At 40.8% G+C, this 19,867-nt stretch overlaps 1 long non-coding RNA gene across 1 annotated transcript; it reads left to right on the top strand.

The window, feature by feature from the left end:
- The first annotated feature begins 3,938 nt into the window (after nt 1-3,938).
- On the top strand, nt 3,939-19,185 carry LOC147258703 (uncharacterized). Its single transcript, XR_015116802.1, has 3 exons — nt 3,939-3,975; nt 18,918-18,996; nt 19,106-19,185. It is a non-coding gene; the product is annotated as an uncharacterized LOC147258703 (long non-coding RNA).
- The last annotated feature ends 682 nt before the right edge of the window (nt 19,186-19,867 follow it).

Below are 19,867 nucleotides of genomic sequence, written 5' to 3'. Positions count from 1 at the left end.
GGTTGCCTCTAATTCATCCTGAATGGTGCTCAAGGATACGCCGTTATTACATAATAACCTCTAAACTTTTACATGCAAGTAGAAGCACGACAACAGCAATATGTAGTCAAAGGATTCCTTTGATTTGAAAGCACACACAGAATATATACTGGATAATGTTCAACGGTTATAAAAATATGATTTAAAAGTCACACACCATGACAATCTCTTCAATCTTCTCGATTTTGTAGAGCTCCAGCAGCTGAGGTCTGCATTTGTCATGTGGAGCAAAAATTCTGGTCGGTGATCCTGTGGCATTCAGTGCTGAGCCGCATGGGAAAACAAGAGCACCGGACAGTAAACAACTCAAGTTCTATCTCTCTTTTCTACTTCAAGCAGTGGGTTTTTTTTTTTCAACATTGTAGGTCTTTTGTCTCAATTTAGGAGCAGAACTTATTTCTTCACACCTGAGTGTGACGGAGCGCCGCATAAGATGATGGAAGAGAATCATCTTTTTCAGTCAGGGTCTTCTTGAACCGCTCCACCGCCTCATGATCCCAGTGTGTCCTTGGTTTCTCTTCTGTCTGCAGAGGAAGGTGCAGGCAACGGCAGATTCATTTAGTTTAGCTTGAAACTGGGAACAAGACTGGAATAAAACTTTGCTATGACGGTGCTACGATGGCACCACTGGGAGTTTAGCTTGATAATAAGCGGCCTCCAGGAAGACACTGCTCCCGGGAAAGGATTAGTCCAGTGCACAAACACTCTGGAAAACAAAACTTGTCATTTTGACACTTCAAAATAATATTATGAAGTTACCAAAGTAGAAAGGACACAGAATGACTATGCTAAGCAGCGCTGATATATTTCCCTTAAAAAAACAACAAACTCCAGCTTGACCCAGTAACCTTGACAAACAAGCTCACGTTAACTTACCTGGGACTAGCTCTAGCTCTGGCTAATGCATGAACCAGCGTTAACGCTGGCAGCACAGAACGGGAACTACAAGGTCAAGGTTCGCTGTCTGACTAAGCTGACTCCAAAAATTCTGCTTGGTTTCGGTTCCAACAACTATTTTCTTTTGGGACACCTCTGACAATTTTATTGATTAATTATTTGGACCCTAGATGAATAAGCTACAAAACTGATTTAAATTAATTCATCTTAAAGAAAATTAGTCAGCGGTACAAACTGGAATTATGTTACATGCAATTAGAATGATCCACAAATCTAAGTGAACTCTCAATAACCCAGTTCATTTTTAAATTTATGCGAATGAATAACGTCAATTTTTTTTGTAAAACAAAGTCATGTGAACTTACTTTTTGATCGAGAAGATGTGATGTTAGGTTTTAAGGGATCGATACACAAATGAAACAGAGAGAGAGAAAGAAGACAAAGAGATGGAGGACTTGAAGAAATCTACGCTGCTTGAAGCCTCCTCCTCCCTGTCTGCTCTCCCACCGGAGCCTCTGTAACCCTGTACCCCGTCCAGTCTCCGTGACTCAGCTGGACGCGGGGCGTTGCTCCTGCATGATCTCATCTGTTCAAAGAAGTTCAAAATCCATATTAATTTATGCTTTGTGATTAAGAAAAAAGAATACGGCAAATTTATGGATGAAGACTTTGGTGCCGGTTAGAGGATTAGCTTAGTTTTTATAAGAGTTGGGACCTGTGGCTGAACAACAAACAGGAAATGGACAGCTGCTCCCACTTTAACTCATCACAGCGGTGGTCTCCTCTCAGATAGAGAAACTGGATGAACCATCTCTCCATTCCGGGCTCACTTCTCCATCGAGGAAAGCCTTCAAAGAGAACCAGTACTGAAAGAACCAATGAGATAACAACATCTAACCTCCTCAGGAGCCGGGATCATTGCTTTGAATGCTTCTCACTGCCATCACGCCTAAAATACAGCAACTAACTCCTCAAAGGACGCTGGCTGGTAGGAGCCGCAGTTGTTTTATGAGCAGATCGTGTTTACTTTCAAGGTATCGCACAGTAATCCAGTATGTTTGGTTGATTCTAGACTCTTCATCTTTTCGTCAGAGTCTCTCAGGTGGCAAATTCAAGTGAGTTCAGGAGGATGGAGACACTTGACTCTTGCACAGCCGACTGGTATTAAACTAGAATTTGGACACTGCACGTCCAGGTCAGTGTCGTGTGAAAGGTTTCACTTGCATTCACTGGTACGGCACTCAGAAGTGTTGTTTCCAGCTTTTCCTCGATGTAAAAAGTGGAAACAAAGTGGAGAGTTTCGTGGCTTCATCCCAATGCCAAACCACATATTCATCCCAGGATGTGGCGAGACTGAAACTAAATGTGTAAGATCACGGGAAACACATCATTAAATTAAAATGTGGGATTTTTTTTGTGTGGATGTATAAACAGTTTACGGTGCTGGTGGTTGAATACATATAAAAATGCAGGCTTGAGAAAGCATTTGTTTTGCAAATTGTGTCACCGTTCGTTTTCAAATTAACAGGAAATTCAAATGAATTAAAGTAGGATTGAACACTGAATCTAGACACAGGAGCAACATCGTTTTTCTGCTACTGTTCCTTTTGAGGCTGTTATTGTTCTTTTTTGGATATTTATAATGTTAACAATATTGTTGTGTTTTCAGCGAATTATTTTTTTTTAAAGGCCAATACCACGAAAAATGAAATAAATAAGGAGAAATTCAAGGAAGTGAACCATTGGTATATGTCAGGAAAATTCCCGGGACCACGTAAAATACTGTTCACCACAACCACACAGTTACATCATCATGATTCATTCACTTCCAGGCTGTGAGGGTGTCTGTCAGCCCCCCCAACAGCTGCAGCTCATTGAGACAGGGGAGCTGAAAACATGGCGGTGGAATGTTGTGGTCACTGAGGTGTCGTCAAAGGTGGTTTTATTCCCCCAAAACGGAAAGGAAACTATCAACCTTGCAGTTCAGTTATTGTTCACGGTAGAGCTGAGCAGGACCAAGCGGTACACTCAACTCAACCCACGCACGCACGCACGCACGCACTCACTCTCTCTCCCTCTCTCTCTCTCTCTCTCTCTCCAGGCACCAAGCTAGAAGTCTAATATCTTCATTTTAAGCGTAAAATCAAAGTGCTTGTGTATCCCTGGGAATGTGGCAGTATAAAGAAGACTGTTCTGGATGATGTGGTTGTGAGTTTGTAAACTGACATTTTTGTTGTCGTGTTGCCGAAGCTGATAGTCACTGTAAGCATCGAGCTAAATATTTGTGGCTGGCTCTTCCTGCATCCTGGAGTTACAACGTGGTGATGCAGCTTTGTGAGCTCCAGTTCTTTAACAGCATAAACACTTGTGTGAATATCACTTGAAGTCTTACTACCTGGGCAATCATCAACTCATCTCTTTGCAGAGTTACTGGACCCCCTCTCCTCACACCTTACCTGCTCTAGAGACCCGAGAGAAGGAAAGGGGAGGGGTTCATGTCTGATTGAGCCAAGCACACATGCCATCAGTTACCTCAGAGCTATGACGCATCTGTCTATCAAACATCCAAGCTCTGAAGGTAATTTATTCCCGCTTCAGATAACAGCAGCACAAAGAAACTGTGCTAGTGTCCATGTTGACACACGTGGATGAGTCAGCATATCGTTTACTGACGAAATGCACAATTGAAGGTGATGCTTGTAATAAATTCTGCACTGACAGTTCACCTGGAATAAGTGTTGTGCAAACCTGATGAATGGTTAACAATGTGGTCAAAGTTTAATGGAGGGATCATAATCACTGACGCAGAGTTTTAAACAGTTGTTAGTGATCAGCTGCTGCAAATATCAAGGGGTGTGTGTGTGTGTGTGTGTGTGTGTGCCACCTGGGGAATCGCAATTCAAGAGTTTTAAGCTCAAAGTAATGCTGTTATCACACTAGGCTGCTTGCATTTAGTATTTAATTCAGAGAGACCATTCCGTATTATCAATTACTGGCTACCAGAAGAACTTGCCGAGGGAAAATTGTTATGGATGCAAGGTGAATTATTCCTGTCTTTATAAAAGGTGGACAAATCTTTTTTTTTTTTTTATGATTTCAAACAATAATTCTTAAAAAAAAAAAACTTGCAGTAACCAATCGCTTACCCTCCATCCGTGCTCACTGCAAACGAAAAGTCTCCACAAACGGTGCATGTAGTGTGTCCCAGTGTGCTTACCCCTCCAATCCGTGACAGGAGCCACTATCCGTGATCCATTAGCCTCCATAACAAGCTGGCTGCCAGCTCCACTAAAGAAAAGAGGAGGGATAACGGAAAACATTCGTCCAAAATAACGAAACAACCATTTGGTCCACTCTAAAATACACTGCAGCTTTGCGTGGAGAGATTCTGGAAGGATAGAATGTGGGGAGAAGGCCCACTCAAGAAGAACCGAGACTAAACTACAGGAACGACCCAGGATCTGAAGTTACAAACATAATAAAAGTTAATAACAATTTCAAAATACAAAAAAAAACGAGTGTGACTTCGAAACATAATAGGGTCTTCGCCAGGGACTGGCTCAGGCCCTCATTAAAAACAACTGCTTTTTTTTTTTAAAGAAAACACAATCTGATTTCCAGAAAGTTCGTATTGCTCACGTCATTGGCAGATAATTCTGCTTTTTACAATCAAGAAAGAAAAAAAAAGAAAACAACACAACAGGATGTTAAATACTTGATTTGACTGCAAATTAGACAAGAATTTGGTTTTAACGATCCTATTTGCTGACGGACCAATGGCAGTAAGGAGGGCAAATATCCATTAAGCTGATAATTGTGCTCAACCTTCTTTACGGGCCTGAGTTGGACCAACATTCGTTCAGTAACGCTGCCAGCACGGCTAAAGACCTGAATGTTGTCTGTTGTTTTGCACAGTTGTCTGGCTGTCTGACAGCATTGACACGATCTCAGTTTTCTATATTTCCTCGGGTATCAAATTGCACGTTCATGTTCCTAAATGTGAAACAAATGAGGGACTGTAATGTGATCCAACTTCATCACTCGTCCACGTCATTCCTCTCCCACACAGGACGAGCGTCACCTCATTTTACCTCACTGTTCAATCGAAATCTGATTGCTTTCAGAGCGGGTGTTTAATGTTTTGTGAGTGGAAAATAAAGTCTGACTTTTTTCCCCCCCTTGTACTACTGCCTCTTGAAATGTTTTACTGGATCCTTTATGCATCTTGGCAGATCATTTGACTCCGGTAAGGTACATTTAAACACTTAAGAGGTAATTTGAAAAATGTTCTTTTCTTTGACAAACTGCAGGATCATTGCAGTGTGGGAGAAAAAAAGGAAGTATCAGTGCCAGCATATTTATGTCTGGCAACTTGTCATGAAAAATAGTGGCAGGGATTCTGCAGGAAATTCACAGAGCCAGAAGATATGAAGGCTTTTTTTTTTTAATCCAGTTTCTAGCAGTGATATAATCGTTGCACTATGATTCACCTTTACTGTCTTCTGAAGTTACCTAAATGAAAAGAAAATGAAATGATTAAATTAGAAAGTGCTTCTTCAGATGCTCATCTTTCTTAAACAGGATCCAAAATAATCCCAAGAGACAGAAAACAGCCTGGTTTCCTTTAAGAACACTTCAAGTAGAGTAAGATAGGTTGTTTTTTTTCCCCCCAAAACATTTGAAGAATCCCTTTGCTCGTTGTTGCTGAATCATAAATAATGATGAACAAAAATGATAGATATAATCTTGATTTGCTGTGTCAATACTAATATTGAACAGGTCTATATAAAAACGAGTAATAGCTGCCATTACTGAGCAGATAATATCTTGCATCCCAATTTGAAACCAACCAGCAGCAGGGGTGGCACAGTGGCACGGTGGTGCAGTGGTCAGCACTGTTGCCTCACAACAAGGAGGTTCCGGGTTTGAGCCCTGGCTCCAGCACAGGTTCTCTCTGTGTGAGTCTCCATGTTCTCTCTGTTCCTGTGTGGGTTCTCTCTGGTACTCCAGCTTCCTCCCACAGTCCAAAGACATCAAGAGGGGACGAGGCTGATTGATACTCTAAATTGACTGTAGGTGTGACTGTGAGTGTGAATGGTTGTCTGTCTCTATGTGTTGGTCCTGAGATGGACTGGTGACCTGTCCAGGGTGAACCCCACCTCTCACCTGAAGGCTGCTGGGGTAGGCTCCAGCGCCCCCACCCCTCCACCCTGTGACCCTTAACAGGATAAGCAGAAGAAAATGGATGGATGGATAGCAGCAGCAACAGCTGTTGTCAATATTCTGCATCAAATTGATGCCAGTAAAACATGTTTTCCTTGTGTCTTTTAAATAATTTATGATGCAATAAATGCAACAAACATGGAGACATATAAGACAGTGCAGGACTCTGGAGAATTCCACCCAGTTACAAACTTTTACTGTGCTACATTACAATAAAAATGAGTGACTGTATTTTCCCACATGTGCCAGCCCAACTCCCATGATGACACTCTTTTTTGTATGTTTATCTTGGGATTTATCTCATATTTCCAGTGTCTCAGAAATCTTATTTTTCATCATGAAATTTAATCAGATTTATTTGTCTGACAAGTTAATGGTGCAGAGAATACATGCGATTACTACAATAACACGGGCTTGCTATCTTCACTTCGATTTCTCAGAAAGGGACGAGCTAATTCAAGGGGGGGGCTTTGATAATACAAATATTATGTCCATGCTGGTGGTTAAACAATTATCCTTTAAGGAAAAAACAAACAAACAAAGGTTTTTTTGTGTACGCTGTAAAGTAGTCACTGATGCAGTACACTGAATTATTCAAACCCATCCATCCTTCCATCCATCTTCTTCCGCTTATCCTGTTAAGGGTTGCTTAGGTCATGTTAAGGGGGGGGGGGGGGGGCTATCACAACAGCTTAAGGGCGAGAGGTGGGGTTCACCCAGGACGGGTCACCAGCCCATCGCAGGGCCACCACACTCACAGTCACACTTATGGTGAATTTCCAAAAACATCTGATTTTTTTGTTTTGTTTTGTTTTGTTTTTGCAGCTACTCTGGCTAAGTCGCTCCCGCCATAATGAAGTTAGAAATAAATGTTATTAGCTGATCCCAAAGCTTCAGTGGTTAGCATATTTCAAGGAATCTGAGCACCCACACACACCGTATTACCTAATTTGTTTCCCATAGGTATGCGCTCATGACCCTGAGCTCCCGGCTCTATATGCACAACATTAGAGAGGTCAGAAACACTGGGTCAATTGAGTTCTGTATGCTGCAACCATCTGTGGAAATATGATCCATCAGAGAGCGTTTTGATTTGCCCCCAAGCTTTTGTCATGATGTTGGCATATCAACTTTTGAAGTCTAGATTTGTTGTTCTTTTTGTTGGATTATCATTTTTTTCCATCCATTTTCTACTGCTTATTCGTTACGGGCCCATCGCAGGAATCATCATTTTGGAAAACAGTAAACGCTAATGTTTTTACACGTCTTTATTCGACTCCGGTGGCTATGGGGTGAAGGTGCACACACAGATTCAACAGTTTGCCGGTAATCCGCTTCTGAACTCGAACCGTATACAAAAGTGTGTTTCCCACCACAAAAATCAGACCAGCTGTTGCAACCAGCAAATCCTGCTCTTCTGTGGTGACCATTTATGCATAATTCTGTTTAACTCGATGATCAGTTGTTATGACTTCGTCAGTTTGATGATGTATAAACATATAGTTTTACCTCCTGGCCTCAGTGGGCCTGAGCTCTACAAATAACTTATGGAGTGTTCGAAAATATGGTTCTCATATTGCACCATCTGCTTTTAATGAGAAAACATATTTAATAAATCTTTATTCCCTTGCCAGAAATCTCAAAAGCGCCAATAATTCAGTTCAGTGCGGTTTGCACATACATTCACTCATAAAATTATAAAACAAAAATTGCAAATAAATTTTATGACATTCTTGTCTAATCTATGGAGTGATGAGAGGTATTCAAAATCTCCACTCAAAGACTTTTTGTCCATCTTTCTGTCCCGTGATTTATTATTTTTTTGGGCTTTACATGAACAAACTAAACAGTCCACACATTAACCCCATTCCCACGTGTGTTCTGATGCCTGTTTTGAACTGCAACATCAGAAAAGGTTGATGGAGATGACAAAACTTGAAGAAAAACACCAACAAAAACCTCTATTTCACAAAAAAGAGCTTTTATGCTCGCTTAAGGTGGTCCTGAATAAATAAGCAAAAGAGGAGACGGAGACCTCTTAGTTGAATAACCTGTGACATTGTGAATCTCCAACCCCCCCACCCCCCGCGCCTTGTTGTTCCCAACATGTCCAGTACTCGCTGGTACTTCAAGAATAATCACAGCTTGTCCATCAGAAAGTACTTCCTCGAGAACTCGCTCCACTCTTCCCAGGTGGACAACTTCAGATGGCCAAACAAAGGGGCGAGCTGTTGTGTTTCACTTCTTCCTCTTCACTGCCAGTTCAAAATTTCATTTGACACTGAAACAGAAGCACACTGATGAAGCACTGAAACCTCAGATGCAGAGTTATTGGTACTTTTGTGGTGCGGACAGAATTAAATTAGGATGAAATGCTTATTTAATCTGACTGAGAGATTGACCACACAGACACTGGCGCTCCGTACATCTGACAGCCTGTCAGCTCAATTCGTAGAGAGGAGTTTGTCTGCTTTTCAACAGCCGAAAACATTCACACCAGAGGATAAGAGCCCTTTGGCACTGATGGCAAGGGAGGGACTGCCACTGATCAGACAGTTACCAAGCAAAACATCCGAGTAGAATTCCCGTGCCAAGTGTAGCGGCTCATGTCATCTTTGTATCGCATCCCCCAGCAACCTCCTTCAGCCACAGCGCCAGTCAGTCAGCAGTCAGTGAAATTCCATCCCTGCAGCGCCAGTAAGAAGCCAGCAAATTGGCAATAAATTGAATTTATATGATTTAATCTATGGTTTGCTCTTGTACTGCTGAGGCAGAAGAATTGAATACTGTTTATATGCTCTAAGCCACAGACAGGGAAATGACAACTGGCCACACATTGAGCCTGGATGAAAATCCTCCACTGTCCATTATCAGAGGGACACTATGAATATGTTAGAGGCCTGTCTTATCATTTTTAAGTCTTAATTTGTCAGTTCTGCAAGCACGCTTTACCAGAATTAATTATTTTTCAGATCTCAAGCATAGTCGCACCTGGGTCAGAGAGAAAGTTTGCATGCTTCATAGATTAAGCTCCACCCTTCCTCTCGTCTCAGCGCCATCCCCCCTAACCTTAGACATTCCCACTGGACCGGGCGTCATTCATCAGGCACAATAAAGTCTCAAGGTAACAAGATCCAAAAGTAAACTTGAGGAACTTATGATCTGTTTTTATGTGTCTGCTGTCATTATTGAATTTGAATCATTTGAATGATTAGATTAGATATAAATGGTGATTTCCTCTTCATTCCTCCGGGGGCCGAGGGACCATCTCCAGTTACATGGATGCAATTCCAGTTTCATATTTGTGAATCACTGGTGTATCGGTTCCACTTTGGCAGCTCGAAAAAAAAAAAAAAACGTTTTCTAAACATCGCCGAATGAAACCACATTATCTCAGCTGCTGGTTGCCTTTTAATCCTGAACCACCTGGACTGGATTCACAGGCTAATCAGTGCAAAGAGTTTATTTGTCCCCCAATGCTCAGTTTAAGGTTTCATCATTCACATATGACATCCAGGCACAGTTCTATTTCTTGGCCCTGGCTGTGGTAGAAGAGGTGGCCACCTCCCACCACTGGAATAAGACCCCCAATCACCAGCATGAGAGGCGGGCAAAGCCCTCACTGAGTCAGTGCTACATCCAGGAAACTACTGTCTCTGGCATATGTGCTTCACCCTCTGATGGGCTTCAGTACTGGTTTACACCTGAGACATAGGCTATGCACAGGCTGGTCCAAACTGACCCCAGCTCAGCCAAAACCAGTAGTATTCCATCTTACTTGTGGGTCTTACACATACCAACCCCTCCAATCTAACCCGTATCCCTGAGACTCCCCTGGCCGCAGCCCCGGTGCACGCTACAAATACTGAAGAGCATGAGCGGGGCGAGTGTGCTGACTATGCTGGTTTCTTTTTCCTGTGGTATTGGGGGACTTCTAGGAAGCTGCTCGGAGAGGGTCTTTCGTGCCTACATTGGGAAACATTACAACCCATTTGTAGAAGACCGTAATTCATTCTTGCCCTGAGGCTGACCCCTGTCCGGCTCTGTCTGGACTGACAGGGTGTGGGCCACAAAGCTGCACACATGCTGGGTGATCGTCCATTATCAGCAGGGTGAGCCAGGCGGCAGGGAGAGAAAGAACGGGCCCACTGCCCCATCCCCACCTCTACAAAGCCCTCCATGTCACATTGCCGTGATTCTACTGGAGCTGGAGATGCTGTTTTGCAGTGTTTAAAGTCAACTGAGAGTTTGAATCTGCACCTACTGAAAGATGAAGAAGAATAAAGAGTGTTTGGTCCTTTTGTTGAAATATAAAATGGATGTTCTCCTTTATTAGAAATACCAGCTCAGGGATCTTTGGTCAAGTAGAAAGGCGTGGCTCAGAGGTGAGGAGGCAACAAGAAGTTGGCCTCTGCTCTTTATTAAAGAGTGGACACATGGATGAAGAACATGGGCTCATTGGGTTCATGTAAGCTTGAGGAAGAGTTTTGTGTACTGACCTGCTTTTGTATTTCCCACATTGTAGTATAATGAGAACTTATACCTTTTTATCTTATGACTATTTTGGATTCCCTGTGGGATTTTTTGTCCACTCTTGTGGTCCATTATACGAACTTCTCTCTCTCTCTCCCTCCCCCTCTCTGACTTTCTTTCTCTCTCTTGCTCTCTCCTTTGGGAAAAAGAAAAGAAAAGCAACAGAAAGTTGCACGTGAAAGGACGATGTGGGTTTGTTCCATGCTGACAGCCTGAGGGAGACGTTAATTTGTCGTGGCATGCATGCCAAAACAAGATACGAAAAGTCATTTCTGGAAGCAAGTTTCTCCAAATTACTCGTAGTTGTTCTTCATCTTCAAACGTGGAAGGAGTCTGGATTTTATTAACCCAATTTCTGGTCGTGTGCATCCTCGCAACATAAAAGCTCAACAGATACGATGGGGCTCATTGCACAGTTACGCATTTCTTATTAAATTTGTGCGGTAATCGTAAATAGTAAATATATAAATCAATAAGTACTGTACAAAATTTGATTGAGCATTCATTTTTTTCTAGAAATTTACACACATCATTAAAAGTGCAGTGGACACTTGCTTGTTTTGCTAGTTTTACTTGCTCCACTCTAGGTTAATATACAAAAAATTCTTTCATCCATCCACAAAATATGAATTCAGAAGTGTATTTGTGTCAAACTAAACGAGAAACACCCCATCGGAAGTGTAAGTCTCCGGGATGTGCCACAGTGACCTTGATCTTTTAAAATCTTTTCCCTTCATCCTTGAGTCCTGGAAGACATTTGTAGTAAATTTGAAGACATTTCCTTCAGGCGTTCCAGAGATGTCATGTAAACATGATTTTGGATGTATGAAGGGAGCGGAAGAAAAACACCCAAAACAAAACCTTCTTGGAGGAGGTACTAAATGCTTCAGTCTTGTAGTAATGGGCTACAGACACTGGAAATAAGGCTCCGTGTATCGAATGTTCTGCAGCATGCGTCTCAGCCGAGGGAATCCCAGAGATTGTCCCTAACCGAAGGTTCAGTAGAAAGAAGACATCCTCTATGACACCCAGGACGATCCCCTACAGTAGCTCAAGTTAACCCAGCGAAGAAGGGAAAACTCAGGAGGACCTCTGGGATTCTCACTGCTCAGTTGTTTTAACTCACAAGTCTTGAGCTTGTACCGCAAAGATGTTTGCATCTTTTCACATACTTCCATATTCAGGCAACAAACTGATTATTCGTCCATCTGTGGCTCCTTTCAGGGGACCCACAACAGGAGCGTGCTCTCTTTAATCTTCGCATCTTAAAAGGAGATACCAGCTTCTGCTCATAAACATGCTCATGTTCCATCCCCCAGTAGAAACAGAACTCCGACAAGCTCTTCAGACAGTCCTCAAACAAACATCAGACCCAGAGGAATGTTTCAAGTTCCTGTATTAAGACATGTGGTGTCCCTGCAGAAATCTCTTTAGTCGAACCGCTAAGAGAGGCTGTATCTTATAACAGTTTACTGAATTTATATACCAAGAACCTCAGCTGTAGAAAGACCAAAAAAAGAAGGAAATAAGTCTGTGAAATAAAGGAGGAAACAATAAAACTGCATTAAATCAAGAGAACAGGGTTGGGGGGGGGCACCTAGATAGACTGAACTGCTGCTTGTGTTGGGTGGAGCCCCGACAGGCTAAAGAAATAGCTGGAATTCTATAAAACCATCCTATCAGAGGTAAAACAATGACAAGTCTATGCTCTTAAATATATATATATATATTCAAATATATTCAAAGTCATAAAACTGCTATTTTTATTACATTTGTATAAACGGGATCTCCCCTCCTCTACCAAAGTTCATAATAATAACACTTATAATTTCAGTCTGATGTTTTTTTCTCCTAATACTAAACAAACACTTCTCAGCAGACGTAATAATAACAGCATTACTGCCTGGACGGAGGAGGAAACGCATATTGACGATAACAGGAAGAAGCTTTTCTGTGCATGTGCTTGTGTGTAAGTGTGTGTGTGTGTGTGTGTGAGTGTGTGTGTGTGTGATGACACAAGGGTGACAGCGAGGATAAAACAAACTTATATTGTAGGGCAATGCCCCCTTGAAATAATAATAATAAATATCCTTCTGATGGTGTTGTCTCTGTATCGAAGGAGAGGCTCGTGGGCCAGCAAAAATCTGAAAATCAGTCATGTCAGCTGACTCCTACGTGATCGACCCCCTGGAGTGACACAGCAGCGCCGGTCTGATTCCTCCTAGAGACTGTGCCATTGGAAAACAAATGCTGCTGATGAAGATCATTTTGTCCTTTTTCCTGAAGTTGAACATTTTTTAGTGCCACGGGTCAGCAACAACTGATAAATCAGGTCAGAAGCGACTGTGGTGGTAACATGGTTAGCTGTTATTTGATGTTCTGAAAGCGCGGTCGACCATTCGGATGGATAAGCTAAATGAGCTGAGCTAAATGTTAAATAATCATCATTTCCAACTGTGTCCAAGAAATAGACCGTCTCACCCACGGGACGGCAGGTCTGCTGCTCTGCGGTGCCAGAAGGACCCTGCACATGAGCCTGTGTTTGTGCATCTGGGTCAGGAAGACAAGAAGGGACCGTGAATGAAACGAGGCCTTGAATTGCTGGAGGGCAAGAGACTCGGTGGCTGTGTTTTGTGCTGAGTAAGAGACAGTGGGGGACAGTCAAAGGAGACTGGAAGAGATGTCCTGCAGAGACAGAGCAGCAGCTCCAGAGCCACAAACTTGTCATTTGTAGAGAAGAGCTGTAAAATATGTCCGACGGGAAAGGGAGGGAGTCGCTCGTGAATCCCTACAAACCCTCCGCTAGGGTGAGAGAACATGGAGACAGATGCAAACGCCACCAAGAGGTTACTATGGAAACACCTGCGATGTGATAGGAAGTGATGTAGTTGCGGTCTGGCAGTGGGAGTAGGAGAGGACAGCTGCGATCGCTCACCGTCTCAGTGTTTCGTCAACACTCCTCTATGTCACTGCACACTGCTTATTTTTCATCAGCAATATTTCATAGATGTTCGAAAGAGGCTCCCTCCACCAGGAGCCAGTCAGCCTGGAATTTTGATCGATCACTTTGAGATAATCTTCATAAATAAACACGTCTTGCGTGATTATTTTACAAGCGTAATGGAAACATTAGCGTGTGTAAAACTAAACGCACAATTTCATCACCACCACACTGACATTTGTAGCCTTGTATCAGCACTTACTGCAAATTCATTTGTTTTCCTTATAACCGTACAAACACACTCGTTTCACATTCGTGCGGAGTCGACTTTTTTTCTTGTTTCTCCATTCATCGATTCCCTTGTATCGCTATGAAAATAAACTTGAGACTTGGACATCAAGTTTTACAGCCACCCAAGTTCATTTTCAGAGCTGCCTTCAAAATACACCAGACGTCCATCACGTTTCTGTGTGCTTTGGTACGCGATGGACAGTAATGTCATTTAGATAAACGTGAGCAGGAATAGGTTGAAGGGGGCAAATACATTCCTCAGTGATGTGACGTAGCGGTGAATTGTCAGAGTAGAGCGCCCGCCACCGCCATGTCAAACAACAGTGCTGTGCTTTGGAGAAGACAAACGTCAGGGAGATAAAGGACAAGAGCCTCTTTTACTCATCAGCTCAATAAATGACAGACCATCTAGTAAAACCTGAACGTGTCACTAAAACCACCGCAGCAACAAAGATGCTTGTGGAACTCTTGAGAGTCTAAGAAGTGCATGCACAGAAACCCTGGGGATTTTGTTGGAAAATTCAAACAGGCTCTCATGGAGTTTACGCTTTTTCTTGAATGGAGCTTTAGTTTACAGAGAAGAAACTCAATCCAAATGGAGCTTTTATTTTAGAGTATACAAGGCGGACCCCAGGGTGGCTGCAGAGCACAGTGCATAATCCGTCATCAAGTCCTTGAACTCTTGGCTCAGCGCTGAATGCCTCTCTGCTACAATCCTGCACATGAAAGCTGTTCAACAAACTCAGATTTAGTTTTCGATCATATTAAAGTAACAACTAAATCTGATACATCACAAAGATTAGACCTTGTCAAAATGTGTTTTGGTGAAGGGCTGGTGCCTGTGAGAACCATCCATCCATCCATTTTCTTCCGTTTATTCCTGTTAAGGGTCGTGGGGAGGCTGGAGCCTATCCCAGACAGAAAGATCCCGTGCCCGAGCCGGGACTCGGACCCGGAATCTTCTTGCTGTGAGGTGACAGTGCTGACCACTGCACCCTTGTGAGAACCAACAATGGCATTTGAAAGTAAACAAATGTAAATACTACAATATTGATATTGATTCTCAACTCCTAATGTCTCATGTTTTTTTCACGTGAATGTGTTTTCTCTTTTTGTTTGAAGAGCACAAACATCTTACACCTCCTAAACAAGAGAATATAGGGGAATGTCGACATATTTCAAAAAGTATCTTTTGACCAATCTCTGAGGCTGGTGTGAATTCCTTCACAACCATACAGATCTAAATACGATCACTGTTTTACCTTCATTGAACCACCTGAAAACTATATCGAGCGAACCATGCAGATCTAAATACGATCACTGTTTTACCTTCGTTGAACCACCTGAAAACTATATCAAGCGAACCATACAGATCTAAATACGATCACTGTTTAACCTTCATTGAACCACCTGAAAATTATATCAAGCGAACCATACAGATCTAAATACGATCACTGTTTTACCTTCATTGAACCACCTGAAAATTATATCGAGCGAACCATGCAGATCTAAATACGATCACTGTTTTACCTTCATTGAACCACCTGAAAACTATATCAAGCGAACCATACAGATCTCAATACGAACCATACAGATCTAAATACGATCACTGTTTTACCTTGAAGTGATATTGATTGATTGAGTTTCACTCAATATATTCAGAGTTTCATATATATATTCAGAGTTTATTTCAATATATTCAGAGTTTTGTGTATATATTCAGAGTTTCATTCAATATATTCAGAGTTTATTTCAATATATTCAGAGTTTATTTCAATATATTCAGAGTTTCATTCAATATATTCAGAGTTTCATATATATATTCAGAGTTTCATTCAATATATTCAGAGTTTCGTATATATATTCAGAGTTTATTTCAATATATTCAGAGTTTTGTATATATATTCAGAGTTTCATTCAATATATTCAGAGTTTCATATATATATTCAGAGTTTATTTCAATATATTCGGAGTTTTGTGTATATATTCAGAGTTTCATTCAATATATTCAGAGTTTATTTCAATATATTCAGAGTTTATTTCAATATATTCAGAGTTTCATTCAATATATTCAGAGTTTCATATATATATTCAGAGTTTCATTCAATATATTCAGAGTTTCGTATATATATTCAGAGTTTATTTCAATATATTCAGAGTTTTGTATATATATTCAGAGTTTCATATATATATTCAGAGTTTCATATATATATTCAGAGTTTATTTCAATATATTCAGAGTTTTGTATATATATTCAGAGTTTCATTCAATATATTCAGAGTTTATTTCAATATATTCAGAGTTTTGTATATATATTCAGAGTTTCATTCAATATATTCAGAGTTTCATATATATATTCAGAGTTTCATTCAATATATTCAGAGTTTATTTCAATATATTCAGAGTTTCATATATATATTCAGAGTTTCATTCAATATATTCAGAGTTTATTTCAATATATTCAGAGTTTATTTCAATATATTCAGAGTTTCGTATATATATTCAGAGTTTCATTCAATATATTCAGAGGTTCACTCAATATATTCAAAGATTAATTTCCTGAACGGCATGCCATAATATATATATATATATATATATATATATATATATATATATATATATATATATATATATATATATATATATATATATATATATAAAATATATATATATATATATAAAAGTACCTAGAATATTTAATCCATTTTTTACTTTTGGTGTTTGATGTCATTTTGGCTGAGTGAAAAGAGTTGATTACTAGAAATCCTACAATCCCTCAAACCCTGAATCCCACAAGGAAAACGAAGAAAACTACAAATCCTTTGATCGCCTCCTACTGAGTATAAACCTGTCATTGTTTTCTGTGTTTCCTATTACATCAAGTCTATCATGTATTCCAAGCTGGAGAAACTCCTCGCTCAGGTTACAACCCACCCATACGTTTTTAAACACGCGTTATACACACACTACTGCGTATATATACACATATTACTACTATTGTGTGATTTATCCCCACGCCTTTGTACTCAGTTTTAGCTACAGAATCTTTTAAAAGGGAAATTATCCAGTAAGTGTGTTATCATGTGCAAATCCAATTCTGATAACGTCAGAGTCGAGTCTGCTGCAGCGTGTGCAACCCCCTTGGAGCCACACGAGACCTGTCATGAAGCCAGATCACACGGTTCGGCTCCAACTACTGTTACAATGGTAACCAGACACACTACCACAGGTCAAAAAGTAAATAATTACAGGAAAAATTAACTTTTAAAGGAAATGAGCCTTCCAGATTTCTTTTTTTTTGAGCGGGGAAAAAAAAAATCCAGTCTATTTCTTATCGAATTACGTCTTCGTGTCACAAGGTTGCGTACCGCTTAAGGACCATCATGCCCTCCAAAATAAAGTCATTCTGAAATTAATTGGCAGAGGAGCATGTGAAACCAGTGATTTCCATTAGGATGAGTATTTTCATAGAGCAGGAGGCCTCGTTGCTTTCATGTGCCCAGAATACTTTTCTCCTCAAATTTGAAGCACATGTCTTCTAGATCGAATTCACCACAGGGCACTGATTTGTTGTCCTTCGCATTTCTCAAAAAGAAAAACTGCCCATGAGGTTATGTCAATAAAACTCCACCATGCTATGGTTGTAAATTTAGCTTGGCCAAGTTTTTTTTTCCCTCTTCTTTTTTACTTCACGTCCACAAGCTGGTTCAGATGTGAGGACTTTGTTTCAGCATTTTTTAAAATTCTGCTGCGTAACAATTCATGGTCTTCTGCTCGTTCCGCTTGTTGCAGCTCGTGCAGTTGTCACACGTAAAGCTTACGGTCTCCTTGCCGCTACGCTACGTACCTGAACGTCTCTACTGACAACTTGTGTTTTAATTTAGCCAGTCTTTAGTTTCCAGAAATGGTTTTAGATGGAGAAAAACATCTCTAATTAGGTTCAATAACTATCAAAGTGAAGTATGCAAATGTCGTCTGTAGAATCCATAAATAACATGTTGTAGTGTTTGGTCATAAGTGGTAATTACTCCTTTAGCAAATACAGTCTTCCTGTGAATCACAATACAGTCATTTTAACCACTTTTTTTCTCTTTTATTTCCAGCACAGATGTTTTCTAGGTTTTATCACACAAAGAGGAGAGCGGAAAACTTACATCAATGAACTTCCCTCTTATCTTCAGCTCTCCTGAAGGCTCAGACTCAGGGTGTGTACAACCTCCTAAACTCAGCCACAGGTGCACCTTATTTGGCCCACATCTGGTCACAACAAGGCCGGCTCACTACATCTGGACCACATCTGGCCCACACAGCATGTGTCATAACTTAAGTCAAGCCTGACTCATTATTTTGGCCCGAAGGACAATCGTCAGTGTGACAACTGAGCCATAAGTGCCAAAAGTGACCCGGCTCTGGGTCCAGCGTGGCAACCTCCCACTTGATTTTTCACCTCTCAAGAGTCTGGTGACTTTCTGAAGCTTGGACTCAAGTTAGGCCTGTCTCTGGGGGCGGGTGTGATTGATCTGTTTTGAGCCAGTTGAGATTTTTAGGGTCGTGAATAAATAAGCTTTCCAGGAATGTGAATGTATCCAAAGAAAGTGCCTTTGTGTTTATTTTTGAAAAAGTGAAGACAACACTGGCACTTATTTCAGCACGGAAGAGAGGTTTGTCTCAAAGGGTTTTTGCCAGAGACTTTTTTTTTTTTTTTTTTTTTTTAGCGGAACTCCAGAATGATTTTGTGTAATATGTGGTTTGGATTACTTTCTATTTTATACAGAATCCTGATCTTTCCAGAATCATACATTTTTGTTACCTAAACTTCACCAACAATAAATTAACGTACAACAAACATTCATATGTGTACACACTCCTGAGGACGGACACACACACACACACACACACACACACACACACACACACCCACACACGAACATCTTTTGAAACTGGTGGAAACGGCCATTTATAATCCCAATGATCTGCGATTATTTTTGTGCAGAATTTACATGGAAAGGTGGCGTGAAGAAGTGATTCCTCCACAGCCGAAACCATCTTGATGTAGCGAACTACGGCCGACGGTAATGACATCAGTCTTGATAGATTTCACCCCCTGGCAGAGCTGACCGTGTGTTAACGTTCCACTAGTAATTATTCATTGTCTGTTGTTGTTGTGGGTCTTTATTTTAGGGTACCAGAAGGGTGACAGGAGTCTGAACTAGGGGACACTTCCAGGCCAGTTTTTTTCTGTCTCAAAACCAACTCAACGCCAATCTGTGTGGGAGAGACCAGGATCGCTCTTGATGTGTACGGCTATGTCACAATCCTTTCCAAAGTTTGAAAACAGAATGTGACAGACAAATGCAATATTTTTGCCAAACATGCAGTGGCAGTATGTTACATTCAACAGAACTGACTTTTTGTAATTTCTTATTCCTTATGGACTGTATAAAGTAGGTGGAGGCAGCAGCCGTTCTGAAACCGAATCCCACGCGTCAATGTACAAACCTGCAAAAAAAGGCATGAAAAATTACTTCCTTGAATTTGGAACAGAAGAACAAGAGAAGCTTGTGTGTCCAGGAAACTGGGAAATTATAAGCTGAAAAGGATTTACTGCCCTCATACTTTCAATTTTAAAATGCTGAAAATGTAATGGTCCTCAACAGCAAGTTTAAATATGACATTTACTTCAATTTAAGCATAAAGAACATATTTTCATCAACCTCTGAATATATTCCTGTGATATTGTTGTTATATATTTTGTTGTATAATGGTTATATTTTTACAAACCTCTATTGTGTTTTTTTAATTACCACATACTCGAACGAGAGAACTTCTCTTTGAGGATCAGTTATTTCTGGTTCTGATTACAGAATTACATTGGGAAAAGTCACCGTTACAAACAAGAATTACCACATCGTAGCTGTATACCACTGTGAGGTTTGCCTGTCA

The sequence above is a fragment of the Aulostomus chinensis genome, chromosome 7 (genome assembly GCF_037954235.1).
Source record: "Aulostomus chinensis isolate RoL2024-O1b breed Wild chromosome 7, RoL_Achi_v1.0, whole genome shotgun sequence".
Classification (NCBI taxonomy): domain Eukaryota; kingdom Metazoa; phylum Chordata; class Actinopteri; order Syngnathiformes; family Aulostomidae; genus Aulostomus; species Aulostomus chinensis.
The sequence above is the reverse complement of the archived record's forward strand: the minus strand, read 5'-3'. Positions and strand labels throughout refer to the sequence as shown.